This window comes from Mauremys mutica, unplaced genomic scaffold (assembly GCF_020497125.1).
Source record: "Mauremys mutica isolate MM-2020 ecotype Southern unplaced genomic scaffold, ASM2049712v1 000041F_np12_subseq_17779978:17974135_obj, whole genome shotgun sequence".
NCBI classification, from domain to species: domain Eukaryota; kingdom Metazoa; phylum Chordata; order Testudines; family Geoemydidae; genus Mauremys; species Mauremys mutica.
Window position 1 is genome coordinate 171,813 of NW_025422816.1, and position 22,346 is coordinate 194,158.

Consider the following 22,346-nt stretch of genomic DNA (forward strand, 5'->3'; position numbering starts at 1 on the left):
AAAGGTGTTTAGGCATTGCTCCACGCTGCATTGCAGGACCTCCCTGAGACAGTGCTGATATCACTTGTGATATCAGCACTAACTTTCATTTACAAGTTTCATTTTCAGTGAATGACATTGCTATCACATGAGTCTTGCAGAGCAGTGTTTTTAAAAACAAAAGTGGGCTGCTCTGAACTAAGTGCTTTAATCTGAAACACAGGCCAAGCTTGAGTGTTAGCTTATTAACCTAGTATTAGTAACTTATTAACCTGGTATTCCTAGCCCTGCTACTCCCTAAGGCATTTCTATGCTTTGTGCCTCTGTAAAAGGGCCACTTCTATAATGGGGATAGTGTCTTTGGAATCATGCAGTAGTTTGAAATGTTTCTATTCAGTAACTAGCACAAGGGGGCCCAGTTGCAGCAGGGTAGCACACAAGCCTCAACTGCAACTATTACAGCTGTGATCATCCTAATTTGCAGAAGTGCTAAAGTTTGCACAATGTAGCTGTACCCAAAGTCAATGGGAGAGAAGCTGTTCCAGAGGCATTTTTCTAAGCCCACTCCTTCTACAGAAGGAAAACTGATCTAGTGGTTCGGGAATACCTACCTTCTATAAAAGCCACTGTGAAGGCCTTGCCTACACTAGAAAGGGAGCTGCAGCTTATTCCAGCAAAAGTTTGTTGCCAGTATCATTTATGACTTCAGCAAATGAAATAAGTAAGGCTGTCAATGGCAGTTAACTCACACAATTAACTGAACTAAATCATGATTAACAGTGCAATTAAGCACATTTTTAAACAATAGAATACCAATTAAATATTTTTGATGTCCTACATTTTCAAATAGATTTCTATTACAATACAAACTGTACAGTGCTCACTTTACATATAATTTTTTACAAATAGTGGACTGTAAAAAGATAAATAGTATTTTTCAATTCACCCACAAGTACTGTGCTACAATCTCTATCAGGAAAGTGCAATGTAGACTTTTTTTGGGGGGCGGGGGGGTTACATAACTGTTCTCAAAAACAAAATGTAAAACTTTAGAGCCTACATGTGCACTTGGTCCTACTTCTTATTCTGCCAATTGGTAAGACAGACAAGTTTGTTTACACTTACAGGATATGCTGCTGCCTGCTACTTATTTACAATGTCACCTGAAAGTGAGAACAGGTGTTCACATGGCATTTTTGTAGCTGGTGTTGCAAGGTATTTTTGTTCCAGATATGCTAAACATTCATATGCACCTTCATGCTTCAGCCACCATTGCAGAGGATATGCTTTCATGCTGATGATGGTTGTTAAAAAATAATGCATTAGTTAAATTTGTGACTGAACTCCTTGGGGGAGGACTATATCTTCAGCTCTGTTTTATCCACATTCTGCCATATATTTCATGATGTTAGCAGTCTTAGATGATGACCCAGCACGTTTGTTTTAAGAACACTTTCACTGCAGATTTGACAAAATGCAAAGAAGGTACCAATGTGAGATTTCTAAAACTAGCTACAGCACTTGACCCCAAGGTTTAAGATTCAGAAGTGCCTTCCAAAATCTTAGAGGGATGAGGTGGGGTGCACGCTTTCAGAAATCTTATAAGAGCAACACTCAAATGCGGAAACTACAGAACCCAAACCACCAAAAAGGAAAATCAACCTTCTGCTGGTGGCATCTGACTAGGATGATGAAAATGAACATGCATTCATCCACTCTGCTTTGGATAGTTATTGAGCAGAACCTGTCATCAGCATGGATGCATGTCCTATGGAAGATGAAGGGACATATTAATTTAAGTGCATCTGGGACATAAATAGCTTGCAATGCCAGCTACAATAGTGCCATGCAAATGCCCACTCTCACTTTTAGGTGACAAGAAGCAGCCAGCATTATCTCCCGCAAATTGTATCCAAGTTTGTTTGTCTGAGCGATTGGCTGAAGTAGGACTGAGCGGACTTGTAGGACAAAGTTTTACATTGTTTTATTTTCAATGCAGTTATTTTTTGTACATAATTCTACATTTGTAAGTTCAATTGTCATGATAAAGAGATTGCACTACAGTACTTGTATGAGGTGAATTGAAAAATACTATTTTTGTTCTTTACAGTGCAAATATTTGTAATAAAAATATAGTGAGTACTATACACTTTGTATTCTCTGTTGTAATTGAAATCAATATATTTGAAAATGTAGAAAACATCAAAAAATATTTAAATAAATTGTATTCCATTATTGTTTAACACAATTGCTATAATTTTTTTTAATCACACAATTAATCGTGATTCATTTTTTTTTAATCGCTTGACAGCCCTAGAAGTAAGCTATATTTGCAAAGGGCTTTCTTCCCTAGTATATATGCATCTATACAGGGTGCATTTGAGGGTAAAGCATTCCTAATTGACAGTTATGCCAGCAAAAGGCAGACTAGACAAGATATTTATTAACCTTGCAGAATTCCTTATGTATACATAAATGACCTTTAATAACTCCTTAACTATTATCCCAAGATACCTACCTCTCTCTTTCCTGAAAAGTTACCAGTTCTTCCCCCAACCTTCTATGAGAGAAGGAAGGAGAAAAAAATAACTAGAAAAAGTTTGAGTTTAGGTTGGACCCATGTAACCTAATGCATATTAGTTAAGTGATCTAAACTCAGCTATTTTCCTAGGGCAGACCCAGGACAATATCTTTAACATATTAGCTGGTCAATTTCTAGCCTAGGCTCCTGTATCTATATTAAGAAAAAAAGGTTGGCTTTAGCTACCATGGTGTAGCTAAGTCTGAAGTAAATTCAAAACTTTCCCTAGTTAAGGCAAACCCTACAGAGTGTTTCACAGTTTCAGCCAAGATGTTTGGGAATTATGATAAACCAAATCAAAAAGGTAAATTTTCAAGAAGTGAAAACATCTCTTGTTATATGCAGAGCTCCTAAATACCATCTCCAGTTTGCCTCAAACTTTTCAGACAAATTCAGCCCTGGCATAAGAAAAATGTCATAGAGCTTGGTTTGTTTCTGGTAAATTTAGGGTTAAGACTTTGTGCAACAGAGAACAAATATTTGCAGGACATGGGTCTTAGGCAAAAAGGTGCAAAACAGGCTGATTATGGAAGGACAGCATCTCTAGCTATTAAACTGCATGAACACTACTACAAATAATTAGTATAATTACAATATAGTATTCTAAAACTTGTGAGAGACTTTAAATGATCCATACCAATCAGCTGGGAAACCACACACCACTCCTCCTTTAGTGTCTAGTCTTTGTTAGCAAGGAAAAAACAGCTTCTTCTAATTAGCAATAGTTGCTAGTCAGGGTGTGGCATCCTAGAAGAGTCCAGTTGAATGAAAGAATAGTGCCAGTCAAAGAAATAGATAGGCTACCTCATACATTATTTTAATTAACTATCTTTCTCTTTCAGGTCTCCAAGATTTTGGAGTAACTTTTTGTGGTGAGACTGACTTTGGGGGTTGGTAAGTATGTTTCTCTTTTCCCTTTCTCCCCCCCCACCCTATCCCTGTGTTAGTTTTCTTTAGAGATAGCATTTTATATCAAATATTTTGATCTCCTCCTAATCTAAAGTACAGTACTCACTGTTTATTTTAGGCAATACAGTTTCACATTTCTCATATTTCTATATTCCATAATTAAAGGGGTTATGATGTTTGAGTTTTCATAACAAGAAATTGTTGAATTTCTTCCATTTTAGTATATATCTGTGTTCTGGGGTGCTTCTTATATTATTGTTCTTGGCGGGGTCAGTTGTAAGTTAACTTTCTCTCTGAATGTTGTGTGAAATCTTTGTCTTGCTACAGGTCTGAAGTGAAATGGGAAGATCTAAAACTAGCTCAGATTACAGCTATTGCTAATATCAAAAGATACAGGAGAAAAATGGTTATTGCCATGTGTTGCTTTGCTATTTTTATGTCTACTGTAATTGTATTCGGACTGCCTGGGTGTGGCCTCTAACTACGTGGCTTGAACAGGGAGTTGAAATGAAGGTGGATTTTATTGGTTTGTCTGTCTGTCCACTAATCCCAATCCTGGACTCTATCAAGCCTGCCTCACAACCTTTAATAGCTGGTTGTTGTTTCTTGTGTATTTAAAAAACACATTCGGATATCATGTATCTCCCCTTTTTATTCTTTTGTCTGCTTTAGATCCTAGTTGTAGTAGCTTCTTGTAAGAAGGGTACAGTTGGGACTTACTTTCTATCACTGCATTTCATAGAAAGTATGTAATGTTCTTGTGCTGCAGTGTTTTGTTTGTGTGGTGCTGGGTTACTGTTTACTCTGCCATTTGGACCTACAATAATTTTTCTTGCTTTTCAGTTTCATCTGACTAGAACACATCTTCAAAAGCCAAATAAGAAATCAAAGCAGGTAGGTGCCTTCAGTAGAAATTTAGGCTTCTGCAAGTAAATTACTGATCTTAACTCTTGGGTGTTAGCCACCCTTTGATTGTTGTACTCAGTATCATTACTCTCTAGAAACCAGTCACATTATACAGTCCTTGTTGTTGCTGTAGTGGCTTCAGAAAAATCTAGAGCTGGTCAGAGAATGACAGTTCAGTCTCACGAAAACTTTTGAGGTTTCAGTATTTGTTTTTGTCCTACATTAGAATGAAAACAAAACTTTTTGGAATGCTTTTGCAAAATAGAATTGTGTTAAAAATGTGTCTTACGATCAGAAAGCTCTTTTTTTTCCCCTCTCTCTCTCTCTCCCTGGTCAGAAGTGACCAGGGAGCCCTGGATATGAGGCCTTCCCATCAGAAACTTTGTTGAAACTGCTAAGTTTCTGTGGAATGTTCTGGCTTTGACTAAATAGCATATTGAGGTGAAATTACAGTTAGTTGAAAATGTTCCCATCAGCTCTAGGAAAAAACATGAAAGGCTGGTAATTGTAGATGTTGAAGCACAATGCTACTCCCAGATGTTATTACGACTCAGTCAACCACATTTTATTAATGGTAATAGTCATTTTTGATGAGGGGCAGTTCCTGGAAGAGCTATGTGTCCAATCTGAGCTGAATGACCCTCTAGCTTTCATAGTGGAAGATCCTAACTATTAAGGGAACCTGGAAAGAGAACTGGGGAGAGGGAATGATCTTATGCCCCCCTCTTTTTTTCTGCTTTATAATACATGGAAACAACATGAAAGGACCTTTTTTTTTTTTGGATCTCTCCAAAAGCATCATCTTGGTTGGCGATCTTTTGAAATTTTAACCCTTCTCTCATTGAGATTCTAATTTTCACACAGAGACAGTAAACTGGACAGCTGAGGGAAAGAGATGTTTAGTCATACTATTAACCTTTCTTAACACCTTTCTGAGTCTGACACATCATACAAGTTGTGGGAAAAGATAGTTATTTTAAAAGATTTAATTCTCCCAATTCAAGGAAGATGTGGAAGTGCACAAGGCCCATTTTCTAAGCACCCCTCTCCTCCTAAGTACTCCAGAAAACCTAGGGAAATTTAGTCTAATATTTCTAAGATTAAAAACATGCAGAATTACTCTTCTGCCTCCTCCCCTGCAGTGATACTGGGGAGATACAGGCAAGAAGAATAACAAAGCTGTTTAAGCCTTCTTTGGAAACATGATAAGGAAGCAAAAAGGCACACTCAATTTTTAATAAATGCCTCTTGCAAGTCACATCAAACTAGCAATATAAGTACTCTTACCTTGGCTACTAGACCTCATAGCTAAATAGATCCCTGCAGTGGATACCTAGACTCCTGAAGTAACTTGATTTAATTTGAGTCTTCAGCCCACAGAGACTTCTATTGTCAATATCCACAACAGCTCCAGAGGGACTGATTTCCTGGAAACATAGGTGATTCAATCTCCACAGTGACCGTCCTTCCTCCAAGTCAATGACATGATGCTTCTTTTTGTAGGATGTATTCAGCAAGGTCCTCGGTCAGCTCTTAGTCCATGCTGACCATAGCCTGGGTTCCATGCTTCCACCTCTGAAAAAGAGCACCACTGAAACATCACATTTGCCCATGATTCTGCCATCAGTGATATACCCCCAGTTATGACTACACTTGAACCTCAAGGTGAGTAAATCATGGGATGAAGTTGGATTTCTGTACTTTATTTCAGAGGTGACATGCAACTAGAATGTACTGCTTTCTATGTGGAAAACTGACTGTTGTATGACCTTAGGCAAGTTACTTCACATCTCTGTCTTGCTTCCCTCCCCACCCTCCTATAAAATGGAGGCAATGATATGTGAATTCCTTTGTAAATTAGTTTGAGATTTACAGATGAATAGCACTGTGAGCTTACCTTCCCTCACACTCTAGTCAGAACAGAGCTTTAAAGTTGCAGTTATAACTCCTGAGATCACAGCAGGATTTGCAAGTGTGGGATGGAAGAGAAAGTGGATTGAGTGTCATCTAGAGTTTCATGAACTGGATATTGTAATATTTGGCGCAGATGGGAAGGGGGCTGGAGGTACATTTTAGAAGAATGGATAAAAATGTGTTGCTTGCAACATGACTTCATGGAAATGTCTGCAGAGCAAAAGTGTCAACATGTTGCTCTTCCTCATTTTGTCTGATGCAATTGTAATATGGCCTTGAAAAGAGCCTATCAGAAATTATGATAAGGCTGATATTGTAGGGTCCTGTGACTCAAACATCTCAATAATTTGTTTATGGTGGGTTTTTGTGTCTGTGTTTGGTTTCAAGTCCAATTGAAACACAGTTTAAGGAAATCAAATTCACAGGAATAGGTGGGGTTTTTTTTCTGAAATTAAAAATGAGGCAGAAATAAAGGCACAATGCAGGGAAGAGGCACACAGAGAGAAAGTGTAAGTGAAAAACTGTAACCAGCTAATTACTCGTGAATCTTTGACCACCATCCCTCCTCTCTGCTCACTATTTCACCTAGTCTTCTGAGACTTGTTTGAACATTCCAAACTTAGGGGTGGTTGATGAGTTTTAAAACAAGAAAAGGAAAAAAGAAAAATTGCTTGCCACTAAAACATTTCCTCTTTCTCTAACTTCCAAAAATGTGGAGCTTCTGTCTCCCAAAATTACTCTGTCTGAGGCCATATTCACCTCGCTATGTCCATCCTTAAAAGTCAGATCTCTCAGCCCTCTAGGATGAGAATTTTAGAGAATTTAAAAGAGGCGATTCCCAGCTGTTAATAGGGAAGGCACTTTGCTTCTAGCCCTGGAAAGTCTTGATGACTGAAGGTATAAAGGATCTGGAGAGGCACTTCTATGTAGAGAGTTATTTGAAGTCACTTTTTGGACTTGTTGAGACAGAGGCTTTGTGTGTGGCAAGCCAGGTGTAAATCTCGAACACACTAACTGGCTGTGTGGACCCTGCTTTGGTGCAGTAAAATGTACCTAGTATGCAATGACAATACTACTCTTTGAAAGAGGAGCAGATCAGTGTGCACTGGAAAACATTTAGTACACGGCAGCAAGGTCCATATGGCCAGTTAGTGTGCAGCACTCTAATGTGCTGTAGATTTACATCCTGGTTTGCCATGCGTTCATTCTCTTTGAAGGAACTATAAAGGATTTGCCTTGAGAGCCCTGTATCATAAAACTGTATTCCCAGTCCATCCTCACAATTCCCCTTGATTACAGCTGGAGTTGTGGGTGCCCAGCATTTATGAAAAATCAGGCACGTGGTAATGAAGGCACCTACCGTGAGAGAGAGAGAGAGAGAGAGAGAGAGTGGCCCCTGTAATTCTTTTAAAAACATTTACATTCCCTCACACACTTTCTGTAACTCAGGGTAATGTTCCCACCTCCTGGGGAGACCCTTCACATCACACCATGTAGTATGTGTAGGGACTGACTCCTTTTTTTTTTATATAGTGATTTTTATTACATCTTAATTTTCAAAAACACCTTGTACCAACTGTCATGGTTCTTGAGGTAATTGCACCTCTGATCCCTTCATGATCTCCTTGAAGGCACCCTATATAGGTTTCAGACCTCCAGCCATTGTCTTTCTTGGGGGGGAGTCCCATGACACTCTCCCTCTAGACTGGGGATTTAAGCTGCAATTCTTTCTGCCCTTTGGTTTGGTTTTATATCCAATTGAAATACAGTTTAAAGAAATTGAATTCATGGGAATAGCAAGCCTCACTTCGGTTCAACACCTGCAGCCTTGTTCTCTCACGGGCCATGACAGGGTTAACCAGTGACCATCCAGCCTTCACAAAGCAAGGTATTTGTTCATAATAAAAGCATTACAGAGAAGACTTCTTAAACAGTGAACAGTTTACATGTCAAGTTTGGCTTATCAGGCAGCCATCCATCTTCCACATGGATCGGAACAAAGTACTTCAGATCCTTTCCATAGGGTCTATCTCTCTTGTGGTTGCTGTGTGAGTTCATGGGTAAATCGGAGTGACCCACTCTTCCTAAATCAGGGTGGTTGCTTTGTACAGATTTTTGATTCCTTGTTTGCCAGGCTTCTTCAACCAGGTCATACCATACAACTAAGCAGTTTCCCCCAAGAGAGGTGAGGCTTACCGGCTTGGTCATTTGTATTAATTATCTCTTAGTGACTTTACTTCCTGCAGGAAAGTCCAGTAACTACTCCCTAGTTCAGACCGATACAAATATCACTTTTTAAATTGATACAGTGCTCTCTGAACATTCCATGATTCTATTGCTCAGTTCATAGGTTGACAACTCCTGATAGTTCATTCATGTTTATGTGGTGACTTCCCCTGGCACTGCATTGCTTGTCCTGTTCAAGAAAGAAATTAACTCCATTGCAACCAGAGAGTAACACAACAAATTGAGAAGGGACCGAGTCACATTTTTAATGGAAAAAAAAAGTATCCCAGTTCCATACACCCACCTCATGCTCTTAGTATATTGTATGCATTAAAGATGCGTATCTGTTAGAACTTCTCTTTACACTTTCAGCTAGTACCTCTACTTCCAATAGACCCAGGTGAAATGGAATGTCTTAATATGGCTTCTGAAGGGATATTGCTGTGGTGTATTCTTGGTTCAGAGCGAGAAGCATGGTTAGGTCTTGGCACCGTCAGCATCTTGGAATGCTGTTTTGGAAGAATAATCATTCTTGTGTGTTAGGTCAGAGCCATGAAAGCGACGGGGAGAAAGCTGGACCATCACAGACCAGCAGCAATGCACATGCTAGTAAACCTGGGCTTTCAGTGGCAGCTCATGCTTTGTCCAGCCATCCTGAGAGTGGGAGCAACAAAGTGAATATTAAACATAGCAGCCAGGATGATGAAATCTCAATCCTGGATTTCTCTGACCTTAAAGGGGAGCATGAAGGAAGTATAATTCCTGTATTTGGCCTGGAGGACAGAGAGAAACCAGAAGATACTGCTTGTAACAGGTTTGCTGCAGGACCAAGTCATTGTGATGTACCTACTGGGAAGAGCAACCTCAAAGAAGGAGATGACCCCCCAGCAGCGGCACCAGGGGGGCAGGCTTCTCCAAGCCATCAAGCTCAGGAGGAGACGACAAAACTTCAGTTTACAGAAAGTGAGAGGGTCACATCTGCAACAAGTAAGAGAGTACTGGAGTTCTTAGAAACCAGCTATCGGGAAGACTCTGAGGCCATACAGAGCATGGAAACACAACTGAGGGGTATGGGGGTAGCCTCAGCTATCATCCATAAACAGCTGGAAGCAATAGTTAATCTCCTCAGCCAGCCTCCAAGGCCTGTCCCTGCACAGCCAGATAGCTCCTTCTCTGCCACACCCTGTGTAGAAAAGGTAGATGCTTCTACATACACTGGTGACAACTGCATGTGATCCAGAGAGTTAGTTGCTCTTTGGAGTCATAAGAGATGGCTCCTGCCTGGTGTAGCTCTCACTTGCAGAGAGCGGCAATGGAACAAGCCTTGTTATCTTTCACCATGGCTAGGGAGGGAAGAAGAGAGCATGTGGGGCTTAATCTACATATGGTATCTTGTATCTCTTATTATGCTCTACATGTTTTATTGGTCAAGATTTTAAAGAATAACAATCCTATGGGATAGTACTAAATAACGCACGAGGGAAAGCAGCCATATGAGGCATTGTTTGACTAGGATTTTAGAATCTCCACCTGTTCTCTCTCTATTTGATACAAAATGTGATTTCTGGAGATTTTTGAAAATGTATCCTAACAATTAAACTTTGCTATTTATATGAGGCTGTGCATGTGGCTGGTTCAGTTATTCTCAAGTTCTCTTTGGATAAGTCTGTGCCAGGTTGATTTGTCATCTTGGTCTGATGACTATAGGTCATTTTTCCTCTTGGATTTATGGTTTCACTGTGATTTATCAGCAAGAGAGGATGATCCACCATTTGCAGTAACTGTACACGATATGTCAATGGTACCTTTCTCCTGATTGCATGTTAGGTGCCCGAATCTCCATTTTCATAGAGGGAAATGCACTTTCTGAATCTTGCTTGACCACAGAAGGTACTCTGCCACTGTTAGCGGAAACCATTAGCCTTTCCTTTCTCAAAAGGAGTTGCTGCATTTTGTGAACTGTGAGCCAGTCAAGTGGCAGCTGCAGGAAGGGGCTCCTTTTGTACAATTTGGCTTGGACTGGATAGAGGAAGAGGGCCTAAGTTTATTATGGATGTGAAAAGTGTGTGTGTGTAAACAATATATTCATACCCTACTATTTGAGGCCATCAGGAGGTCCTGTACAGGAAGACTTTGGGGAGGGATCGGGGAAGAGGATGTGTTGAGTGGGAAAGGATTGTGTGAGGACAGAAGACTACATGTCTTGGGTGGGGAGACCCTCCATAGGTTTCAATAACCTTCATGAGCATCCTTCCTTTGTCACTGCATTTATGGTGCAGCTAATTTACAGCATGCTTGGCTGTGTTTTAGGCAGTGGCTTGCATACTGATTGATCTACCAGCATTTTGAAAAAAAAATCAATATTTGGCATTCACTGCCCTAAGTGGCATTGTGTATGCCTTGGTATGTGGCTGCACCTGAAATAAAACTTGCAGGCCAAAAAGAAACCAACTTCCTGCATTCAGCATTATATTGTTACACAGCTCCATTGCAGATCCAACCCTTCAAATATTCTTTTTAAATCCAGGAACCAATTGACATACCCATGGGAGCCAAAGGATTTGAAAACCAATAGCTTTCTGTAAAGCTATTTTACAATTTCACCATATTAGCCCAGTAAGTCATTAAAGAAAAATCTTTAACTGAGCTAATTTTTATCTTTTGTCATAACTACCAGCCTATACAATTTAAGGGCCTAATTGAGTTTTGACTGAAGTCAGGCTTCTGCCATTGACTTTAGTAAGAGAAAGGGAAGATATGAGAATTGAAGAGTGTAGCAACCAAATCTGGTCAAAATTCAGAATTTCCATTTTGTGGGAAAATTTGACACTACAAATCTTGTTCCCGATTGGTAATGAAAACACTTTTTAAATTTTCATTGTGGGAGTTTTTCAAAGAGAACTTAAAAAAAAAAAAAAGTACACCAAAATTTTCTAGATTATTTTTTTTCAATTTAAAAAAAAATTCCAAATCCATTGTTTCAAAAATTTTACAAATCTTTCTCAAGACTTTTTTTTTTTCTGAATACTCTTCAATTCTTCAAAATCCTTCCTGAATTGTGGACAGGAGAACTGAACAAGGAATTCCAGTGCTAGTTCTGCCAAGGCTAAACAGAGGTAATAACCTCTCTTCTACTTAAGATTCACCTGTTTATACATCCAAGGATTGCACTAGCCCTTTTGGCCACAGTGTCTCACTAGGATATAATGTTCTGCTGATTATCCATTATGCTCTCCTAGTCATTTTTACAGTTGGTGCTTACCACAATAGTTCCCTATCTTGGAAATATGATGTACATTCTTTGTTCTTAAATGTTATAGGTAAATAGTTATCAATTGGTCATGTCAAAATGGTAAGCTGGGTGCAAGCAAATAGTATCCAGGCAATCAAGATCACTCCGCATCAGTAACCCTCTTCATTATTTATGCTCCTCCAGTCTTTAGAATCTGCAAACTCTTGCAGTAATGACTTGGGGCTTTATTCAAAGGAATTTAGGGCATTGGAATGCTGAGCATTTGCAATGTTCAACTTTTAGAGGCCTACACAATCACAGGAACACCATTGCAATCTACAAAGAGGGGCACCAGAACAGGGTGGGCCAGGAGGTCATGGCCTCATCGCTTTTTACTGGCTGTAGGGGCGAGCAAGGGGTGAGGAGGTAAAGAGGAGTGAGTGGGTGATGGGGTCTCAGGGGAAGGGATGGAATGAGGGTGGGGGCTCAGAGGGAAGGGGCGGCATGGGGCGCGGGACTATAGTTCAGGTGCCAATACCCCCACACACTTTTAGGCTTTGTGGACAGGAGTAGCAGAAGCTTCCTAAGTTAAGCATCTAGGCTCCCTATGCAATGAAGGGGGAGAGCTAAGCACCTTAGAATTCAGTTCATAGGAGCCAGTGCATTAGGTGGGGAGCCACCTAAGTTAGTCAAATAGGAGATGCTGGTAACAGGGGTATGTGCCGTAAGCCACATCCCTCTGATAGAGAGAAATGCCTATCTCTGCTAGTGGTCCACGACTGAGTGCCCCTGTCCTGGAATCAGGTGCCTCAGATAGCTGAGTTGTTTCTAGTGATTGGAGCTGGGAGACTGGACGCTGTATGCTTTACCCCCAACTCTGCCAGCTGGGTGCCCTACTTGCCAGGCTCCAGAGTCATTCTCTCTCTCTCTCTGCCTCACTGACTCTAAGTATTTATCCACAGTAGAACAGCTTCAGCTAGTCACACTTGATACATCAATGGCATGACCAAGGACTAATTATTTGTCCTAATTTGCTGAAATTTCCCAGCCTCTCCTTATTTTTTTTCCCTTCCCACTGTACACTCAATAAAATTCCTACCACTCTTTCTAGCACAGGTACGCTACACACGATATAACAGGAGTGCCTGTCTGACTCATGTCTATAGAGAAACATTAATAAAGACTTCATATGGCTGTGTCTCATAAAACAAATGTTTCCAAGGCCAGCATTCGAGGAGCTCTCTTCTACAGATGATCATGTAACATTTCACGTTACTTTTATATTGTATGTATTATCAAAATGTGTTAACTACTTATGCTAAACAATTTGTTCCACCTTGTATTTAGCTGTGACACTGAGTACGTTTCCCAGAGCTGAAGCAGAGCTCTCTAGCTCGAAAGCTTGTTTCTCCCACCACCAAAAGCTGGTCCAATAAAAGATAGTACCTCACCCACCTTGTCTTTCAGTGGCACTTAGCCCCACAGTTCCACACTATAGTACTCTTGAACACCTTGTAAATCACTTGGATGCTCTAGCAAGGTTGCATGCTTCAGCACTCATGCACAGGAAATACCAAAGCAGAGGCTGCCCATTCAGTTCTAACCCTTGTGCCTAGCAGGCATTCGAAAACTATCACTTTGTATTGCATACTAAGTAATATAGCTCTTCCACAACCTCTGGTCTACCTGTCAAACACTCTTCCTATCACTCAGGTGTATGAAATATACACAGTAACCATTATTGTGTAACATTACAACAAACAAATGTAACATAACTCTTTGACTTGCAAATGCAATTGGCATATAGCTCTTTTCATAGTTTGCTTCCTTATGCTCCTCAATTGTACTTCAGAAGCAGCCATCAGATTTTAAAGCGGAAGAAATAAATTGTATGATATATGGGTAATGATTAAATACACAGGTAAGAAATCTAAAGATAAACTAGACATTTCTGTGAAAATAGTTAAAACATAAATGTACATGACCGGAAAAAGTTGCAACTCTGTCAGGTTTAGAGAGAGGAGGGATAAATGCTATGTGATCATGTATGTAAGGCTGTACCATACTGCATCCATGTAAAGAAGATGCAGTTAAATCTGTAAATGTGAGCTTAATTTTGTCATGGCCTGATTCTCAAGTGCACTCTTTACATTCTTATTGTGACTTTGCAAATATAGCCCATATTCTGTGCATTAATACACTGCCAACTCCAAGAAACCAAGCCTTCCAAAGAAAGCTGCACTTCAAGCTGAAAACCAAGACAAAACTCAGAGGGGTACCTGGAAGAGTTGAGCAGGGTGAAGGAGTGTCATCCTAGGGATAAGATAGGACACTGCACTATAATTCAGAGATCTGAATTGCTATTCCTAGTCCTGGCACTAACTCATTATGTGACTCAGGGCAAGTTATTCCAATGCTCTGTGCCTCCATTTCCCAGCTGTATAATAGGAATGATGACACTTATGAAGTACTTTGAGAGCTCTCGCTGTGCGTATGCTCAGTAACTAACACAATGGGGCTCAGTCTCATGTGCGGCCACTAGGTGCTACTGGGCTGTAAACTTCCCAGCAGGAGCACAATCGCTACAGGAGTTTGTACAATGTAACTCTGCTCCATAAAAATCCCACATGCCAAAAACTGTGCCAGATGCAACTCCTATACTTGGAGGAAATGATCTAGCTGTTCTTAAATTCCTAGTTTCTGTAATAATCAACAAGAAAATGTAGGAATCCCACAGAATTTCTCATGTATGCATGAATTGCCTTTAATAACTCCTCTGGCCATAAGAAAAAATAATCAGTTACCAATGATCCCCTCCACAACACACACGCCACTTTGCAAAAGAAGAGAGGAGAATAAATGTCGTGACTAGGTAAAGAGATTGAGTTTAGGGTTGGACCTACCTGACCTGACACATGCTGACCTAATCTTAATTTTAGATGGATGAGTTCAAGCCTAGTCTCCTGCATCTATACTAAAAATAAAGATTGGCTTGTATTAGGCAAGCCTAAACTAAATACAACCACTTTCCCTAGCGAAGGCAAATCCCATGGAGTGTTTTGGCCAAGATGTTTTGGAATTTGAGCCATGTCAAAAAGATACATTTTTAAGAAGTAAAATCATCTCCTCTTGGTATATGCAGAGCTCCCAAATACCTTCCCTAATTTGTCTCAAACATCTGAAAAAAACTCTACCCTGGCATAAGAGAAATGTCATACAACTCGGTTTATTTCTGGTAAATTTAGTTCAAAGACTTGTGCACATTCTTAACTCTTCACAAGGGAGGACCTTAATGAAGGACAAGTATTTGCAGGACCAGGGCCTTAGGCAATGGGTTTCAAAACAGACTGATTATGGAAGGCTAGCTTTAACCTTAACTAGGGTGAGACTAAGGTCTCTTGCTAATAAATTGCATTAGCACCCTCCTACAAATAATTAGTATGATTAAAATGTATTCTCTTTAGAACTTGTGAGAGACTAATGCCCCTTTTAAATAACCCAAAGCAAATCAGCTGGGAAGCCACGCAGTGCTGCTGCTTCAGTGTCTATTCCTTGTTAGCAAGAAAAACAACTTCTCCTAATTAGCAATGGTTGCTAGGCAGAGCGTGGCAGCCAGGGAGATTCCAAATGAATGGGAGGCTGCTGCTAATCCCAGAAAAAAATAGTTAATTAAAATAACATGGGATAAGTTAGCCTCTTCTTTCTCAGTCTGCTAAGCTACCCATTCTCCATTAAACTTAGCAGAGTGCTTCTTTCTTATTGTTTCACTGCTGGCATACTAGTATTATCACGTGTTTGTATAGACTGTGGGTATGTCTACACTATGAAATTAGGTCGATTTTATAGACGTCGATTTTTTTAGAAATCAGTTTTATACAGTTGATTGTGTGTGTTCCCACTAAGCACATTAAGTCAGAGGAGTGTGTCCACAGTACCGAGGCTAGCATCGCCTTTCGGAGTGTTGCACTGTGGGTAGCTATCCCACAGTTCCTGCAGTATCTGCCACCCATTGGAATTCTGGGTTGAGCTCCAAATGCCTGATGGGGTAAAAACATTGTCGCGGGTGGTTTTGGGTCAGCTCCTTCCCCCCACCCCGTGAAAGCAATGGCAAACAATAGTTTCTCACCTTTTTTCCTGGGTTACCCGTGCAGATGACATACCTCGGCAAGCATGGAGCCCACTCAGCTCACCGTCACCATACGTCTCCTGGGTGCTGCTGGCAGACACGGTACTGCAGTGCTACACAGCAGCAGCTCCTTGCTTCGTGGCAGCAGATGGTGCAGTACGACTGCTAGCCGTCTTCATCGTCTCCTGAGTGCTCCTGGCTGACCTCGGTGAGGTCGGTCAGGGGGCGCCTGGACATAAATGGGAGTGACTCCAGGTCATTCTCTTCTTTAAGTTTCGTCTCATGGAGATTTAGTCCTGCCTGGAATATCATGCGAGCTGGAGGCTTCTGCCTCAGGCTGCTCTCCCATCTGGCAGCACCGCGCGGTCGCACCTACCCCTTGCTCCCATGGCTCATGAGGCCTGGACAGTAGTAAGCAGCAGTACAACTATAGGCTGAGCAGGTGCAGAATGGCGGTAGAATGTGCCTTTGGACATTTAAAAGCTTGCTGGCTCTGTTTGCTGACTAGGCTGTTTGCAATTAGAAGAGCACAGTAAGGCACGCTGCACATCACAGAGGCTTTGAAAACCGGTTTCATGACTGGCCGCTTCAGTGTGGCAGTTGTGTGTGTTTCTCCTTGATGCAAACCTGCCCCCTTTGTTGATTTTAATTCCCTGTAAACCAACCCTGCAAGCCATGTTGCCAGTCACCCCTCCCTCCTTGAGAGCAATGGCAGTTATGAGCACTGTAAACACCACACACATGATCCTGCAGTATTTGCAGCACCAGAAACTTCAAAAGCAGGCAAAGAGGCAACAGCAGCGCGATGACAAAAGTGATGAGGACACGGACACAGACTTCTCTCAAATCATGGGGCCTGGCAATTTGGACATCATGGTGTTAATGGGGCAGGTTCATGCCGTGGAACTCTGATTCTGGGCCCAGGAAACAAGCACAATCTGGTGGGACCGCATAGTGTGGCAGGTCTGGGATGATTCCCAGTGGCTGCGAAACTTTCGCATGCATAAGGGCACTTTCATGGAACTTTGTGACTTGCTTTCCTCTGCCCTGAAGCACAAGAATACCAAGATGAGAGCAGCCCTCACAGTTGAAAAGTGAGTGGCGATAGCCCTCTGGAAGCTTGCAACGCCAGACAGCTACCGGTCAGTTGAGAATCAATTTGGAGTGGCTAAATCTACCATAGGGGCTGATGTGATCCAAGTAGCCAATGCGATCACTGACCTGCTGCTATCAAGGATAGTGACTCTGGAAAATGTGCAGGTCACAGTGGATGGCTTTGCTGCAATGGGATTCCCTAACTGTGGTGGGGCAATAGACGGAACACATATCCCTATCTTGGGACCGGAGCACCAAAGCAGCCAGTACATAAACCGCAAGGGGTACTTTTCAATGGTGCTGCAAGCACTGGTGGATCACAAGGGACATTTCATCAACATCAATGTGGGATGGGCAGGAAAGGTACATGACGCTCACATCTTTAGGAACTCTGGTCTGTGTGAACGGCTGCAGCAAGGGACTTACTTTCTAGACCAGAAAATAACTGTTGGGGATGTTGAAATGCCTATAGTTATCCTTGGGGACTCAGCCTACCCCTTAATGCCATGGCTCATGAAGCCGTACACAGGCACCGTGGACAGTAGTCAGGAGCTGTTCAACTATAGGCTGAGCAAGTGCAGAATGGTGGTAGAATGTGCATTTGGATGTTTAAAAGCTCGCTGGTGCAGTTTACTGCCTCAGTTAGACCTCAGCGAAACCAATATTCCCATCACTATTACTGCTTGCTGTGTACTCCACAATATCTGTGAGAGTAAGGGGGAGACATTCATAGTGGAGTGGGTGGTTGAGGCCAATCGCCTGGCCACTGATTACGCACAGCCAGACACCAGGGCGATTAGAAGAGCACACCAGGAAGTGCTGCGCATCAGAGAAGCTTTGAAAACCAGTTTCATGACTGGCCAGGCTACGGTGTGAAAATTCTGTTTGTTTCTCCTTGATGAAAACCAGCCCCCTTGGTTCACTCTACTTCCCTGTAAGCCAACTGCCCTCCCCTCCCCCCTTTGATCTTGCCACTTGCAGAGGCAATAAAGTCATGTGGTTTCAAATTCATGCATTCTTTATTAATTCATCGCACAAGTGGGGGAGGATAACTGCCAAGGTAGCCCAGGAGGTGTGGGGGAGGAGGGAAGCACTGGGTGGGGTAGGGGAGGGGGGAAGGACAAGGCCACACTGCACTTCAAAACTTATTGAATACCAGCTTTCTGTTGCTTGGGCAGTCCTGTGGGGTGGAGCGGTTGGGTGCCCGGAGGCCCCCCTACCACATTCTTGGGCATCTGGGTGAGGAGGCTATGGAACTTGGGGAGGAGGGCAATTGGTTACACAGGGGCTGCAGTGGTGGTCTGTGCTCCTGCTGCCTTTCCTGCACCTCAACCATACGCCGGAGCATATCAGTTTGATCCTCCAGTAGCCTCAGCATTGCTTCCTGCCTCCTCTCATCACGCTGATGCCACCTATCATCTTGATCCCACCACCTCTCCTCTCACTCCTGCCACCTCTCCTCTCGCACGTCCCTTCTGTCCTCGCATTCATTTTGTGCTTTCCTGCACTCTGACATTGTCTGCCTTCATGCATTCTGCTGGGCTCTTTCAGCGTGGGAGGACTGCATGAGCTCAGAGAACATTCCATCGCGAGTGCGTTTTTTTTTCACCTTCTAATCTTCGCTAGCCCCTGGGATGGAGATGATAGGGGGAGCGTTGCAACATTTGCAGCTGCGGGAGGAAAAAAAGGGAGAATAGTATTTAAAAAGACACATTTTAGAGAACAATGGGTAGACTCTTTCACAGTGAACCAAGCTGTTAACATTACATAGCACGTGTGCTTTCTTTACAAGGTCGCATTTTGCCTCTTATATTAGGGGCCTGCTGGTTTGGTGTGAGAGATCACACATGCAAGGCCGGCGAGCAACAGAATTTGGCTTACAGGCAGATATGGTAAGCCACAGTCTTTTGGCTTCTTTAAGCTTCATAACATGTGGGAATGGTTTCAAACAGCAGCGCCCTCATTTCCCATACCAAGCACCCATTGGTTGGCCATTTAAAAGGCCAGGCTGCGGTTTTTGGGTAAACGTGCAGCACAAAACCCAACTAAACACCCCCCACACACACAATTCTCTGGTAAGATCGGTTCACCCCACCCACAACCGCGTGGCTTACAGCAGGGATGATTTCTGTTCAGCCACAGGTAAACAGCCCAGCAGGAACAGCCACCTCTGAATGTCCCTTTAATAAAATTCCTGTATTTCAACCAGGTGACCATGAAAGATATCACTCTCCTGAGGATAACAGAGAGAGATAAAGAACGGATGTTGCTTGAATGCCAGCAATCACTGGGACCATACGCTGCCATGCTTTGTTATGCAATGATTCCAGACTATGTGCTACTGGCCTGGTGTGATAAAGTGTCTACCATGGAGGACGGAATAAGGCTGCCGTCCCCAGAAACCTTTTGCAAAGGCTTTGGAAGAGATCCCTGGTGGATTTCTGCTCCATCCCCATAGACGTTAATAGACTTTTCCAGTAGCTGTACTGGCCGCGAATGCATCCCAAGTCTTCAGGGCAAATTAATCATTAAACATACTTGCTTTTAAACCATGGATTATATTTACAAAGGTACACTCACCAGAGGTCCCTTCTCCGCCTTCAAGGTCCGGGAGCCCACCCTGAGTGGGTTGGGAGGGTACTGGCTCCAGGCTCATAAACAGTTCCTGGCTATCATGTAAAGCTTGCTTGCTGTGCACTGTCTTCAACCTCCTCCTCCTCCTCCTCATCCTCAAAATCCGCATCCCTGTTGTGTGAGAATCCATTGACGGAGTCCACGCACAGGGTGGGGTAGTTGTAGGGGCACCCCCTAGAATGGCATGCAGCTCATCATAAAAGTGGTGTGTCTGGGGCTCTGACCCGGAGCGGCTGTTTGCCAGTCTGGTTCTTTGGTAGGCTTGCCTGAGCTCCTTAAGTTTCACACGGCACTGCTGCGGGTCCCTGTTATAGCCTCTGTCCTGGAGATTTTTTCAAATATTTGGGCATTTCGTCTTTTGGAATGGAGTTCTGATATCATGGATTCCTCTCCCCATACAGCGATCAGATCCACTACCTCCCATTTGGTCCATCCTGGAGCTCTGTTGTGATTCTGGGACGCCATGGTCATCTCTGCTGATGAGATCTGCATGGTCAACTCTCTGAGTCTCACCATGGTCTGGCCCGCAAACAGGGAAAATGAAATTCAAAAAGTTGCCCGTAGGGCGTTTTCCTGTCTACCTGGCCAGTGCATCTGAGTTGAGAAGTGCTATCCAGATGCAGTCCACAATGGAGCACTCTGGGGATAGTCTCCCGGAGGACTCAACATACTGGCTCGAATTGCATCCACACTACCCCAAATTTGATCGCCAGGCTAAGGTCGCTCTTTCAGCCCAGGTTAATCATATGTACAACCCAGACGATGAGGCAGAGGGAGTACAGAAATCGATTTTAAGAGCCCTTTAATCGCTCATAACAAAAATTACTTCATCGTGTGGACGGGTGCAGGGTTAAATTTAATCTAACACTGCTAAATTTCGATCTAAACTCATAATGTAGACCAGGGATAAGAGGTGTGGACCGTCTAGACTTTTTATAGTACAAAATTTGGTGAGGTAAACAGGCAGCGCTTTATGGTAAAGATGTGTGTTGGTGGTAAATAGATGTCTTCTCTGTGTTAGCATCATCCGACTCTGTGTCCTCTCCTTTGTACCAAGATATTCAGTTATTCTCCTTCATCGCTCCATTGGCTGCCCCACTAGAACCATCTCTTTTAGGGTAACTTATTTTCAGATCTCTTGCGTACTGAGTTGTGGAATCTAAAGTGGTTGTGATATTCTAGTTGTCTATAACAAGCATAAGTTGAATAGTTCTTCCATGTGTAGTGCTCACGGTGTGGGTCCTTAATATATGTGAGCATGTTTCTAGGTGTGTCTATGCTTGCTTTATTTAATGTTTGTTGCATAGATTCGAGCTAGGTGTGTGAGATGTAAGTTAGCCTATTCTATTCTGGGACCATTGCCTGAAACTGTTGTTATCATACATGTCTGTAAGTGAAATGGGAAGAATGCTAAATACTTAGCTACAGATCCATGGCTATTTTTGGATAATGGCAGTGAAAGGCTAGAGGGGATACATGGTTATTGGGTGTTACTTTTCTATTTTTATGTTTCTACTGTAGTAGTATTCAAAGTGCTATCTGAACATACATCTATTTGTCTTGTTTTTCCGGTTTCATCTGATTTCAGCATGTCTTCCCAGCCAAAGGTGGAAAAAAAACAACAAAGCAGGTAGGTGCATTCGCAGTAAGAGTTAAGGCTTCTTGGAAGGGGGGGAGGATACTGTGATGTCTTAAGTTGTGTCTGCTAACAGGTGTGATTGGGTGTACTTGTATGAATTTGTCTAATAAGAATGATTTCCGCTTGGAGTCAGACTCGTTCGCATGCATTATACTGTAGTCTGACTAAATGTTGAGAAGATCGGTACTTGTAGATGTGAAAGAAGAGCAATGTTTGAGCCATAATAAAATCTAGGGCTGGCATTAAGTCACGCTTTATGGATATAGACATTATTCAATGTCTAGGGAGGTGGTAGCTCCCCTGGAAGACCTGAAATTGCTCTTTGATCTGAATGATTCTGTGCTGGTTGTATGACCATACTCTTGGACGAAAAGCCATGGCAAGAAGTGAAACATGAGTACTGCTTTGTCCATGTGGGAAAATTCTTGAGGTCCAATGTATAGTCTGTAAAAGGTCTGAGATATATGGCTGATTACCCTTCACTAATGAAGAGGAGAGATAAGAGAGTACTGTTGTGAGTGTCTTGCTGTGGGAAATGACATAGCTTAAATTGGTTCTTGTGGGTGATGAAGCATGTCATCTAGGCTAATCAGGGAATAATAACTAGGATGAAGTAGGAAACAGAGGCTTGGAATTTTCACTTTCCTGTTGAGGTTTTTAGGTTTTGTTAAGTAAAAAATCTCTGAACTCAAAGTAATACCTGACTTTTGTCACACTGTCATGGAAGACGCTGAGATAGTATAGTCTACACTATACAGAGAAATTTTGTGTAGGGTGCATCAGCCAGAAGCCCTACAAAAAGTCTTATCAAGAGGCAAAGCTGTAGAGTAAACAAGAATAATCATGGGGGAGAGGCTTTGGGCTTGGAACTTGGGAGACGGGGATTCTTATTCCCAGTCCTGTGTGCTGAAGTGATTTACCCAAGGTTACTACCCTTCTTTTGTTGTGTCTCTTCCCTCCCCCTCCTTTTGTAAAATGTGATACTTGCCTCTGCCTCTGCAAACTGTTTTGAGATCTACAGATGAAAAATACTCACAGCTCAATGTTACCTTCCTTTTACCTTTAGTCAGAACAGAGCTTTAAAGTCTATTTTATAACCCTGAGA

At 42.2% G+C, this 22,346-nt stretch overlaps 1 long non-coding RNA gene across 2 annotated transcripts; it reads left to right on the forward strand.

Moving 5' to 3' along the window:
* The first annotated feature begins 3,284 nt into the window (after positions 1 to 3,284).
* Positions 3,285 to 9,389, forward strand: LOC123356909. Of its 2 annotated transcripts, none has more exons than XR_006575452.1 (4): positions 3,285 to 3,454; positions 4,313 to 4,363; positions 5,879 to 6,040; positions 9,254 to 9,389. It is a non-coding gene; the product is annotated as an uncharacterized LOC123356909 (long non-coding RNA). The 2 variants fall into 2 exon arrangements; XR_006575451.1 differs by lacking the exon at positions 9,254 to 9,389 and adding an exon at positions 9,059 to 9,197.
* Positions 9,390 to 22,346: the final 12,957 nt, after the last annotated feature.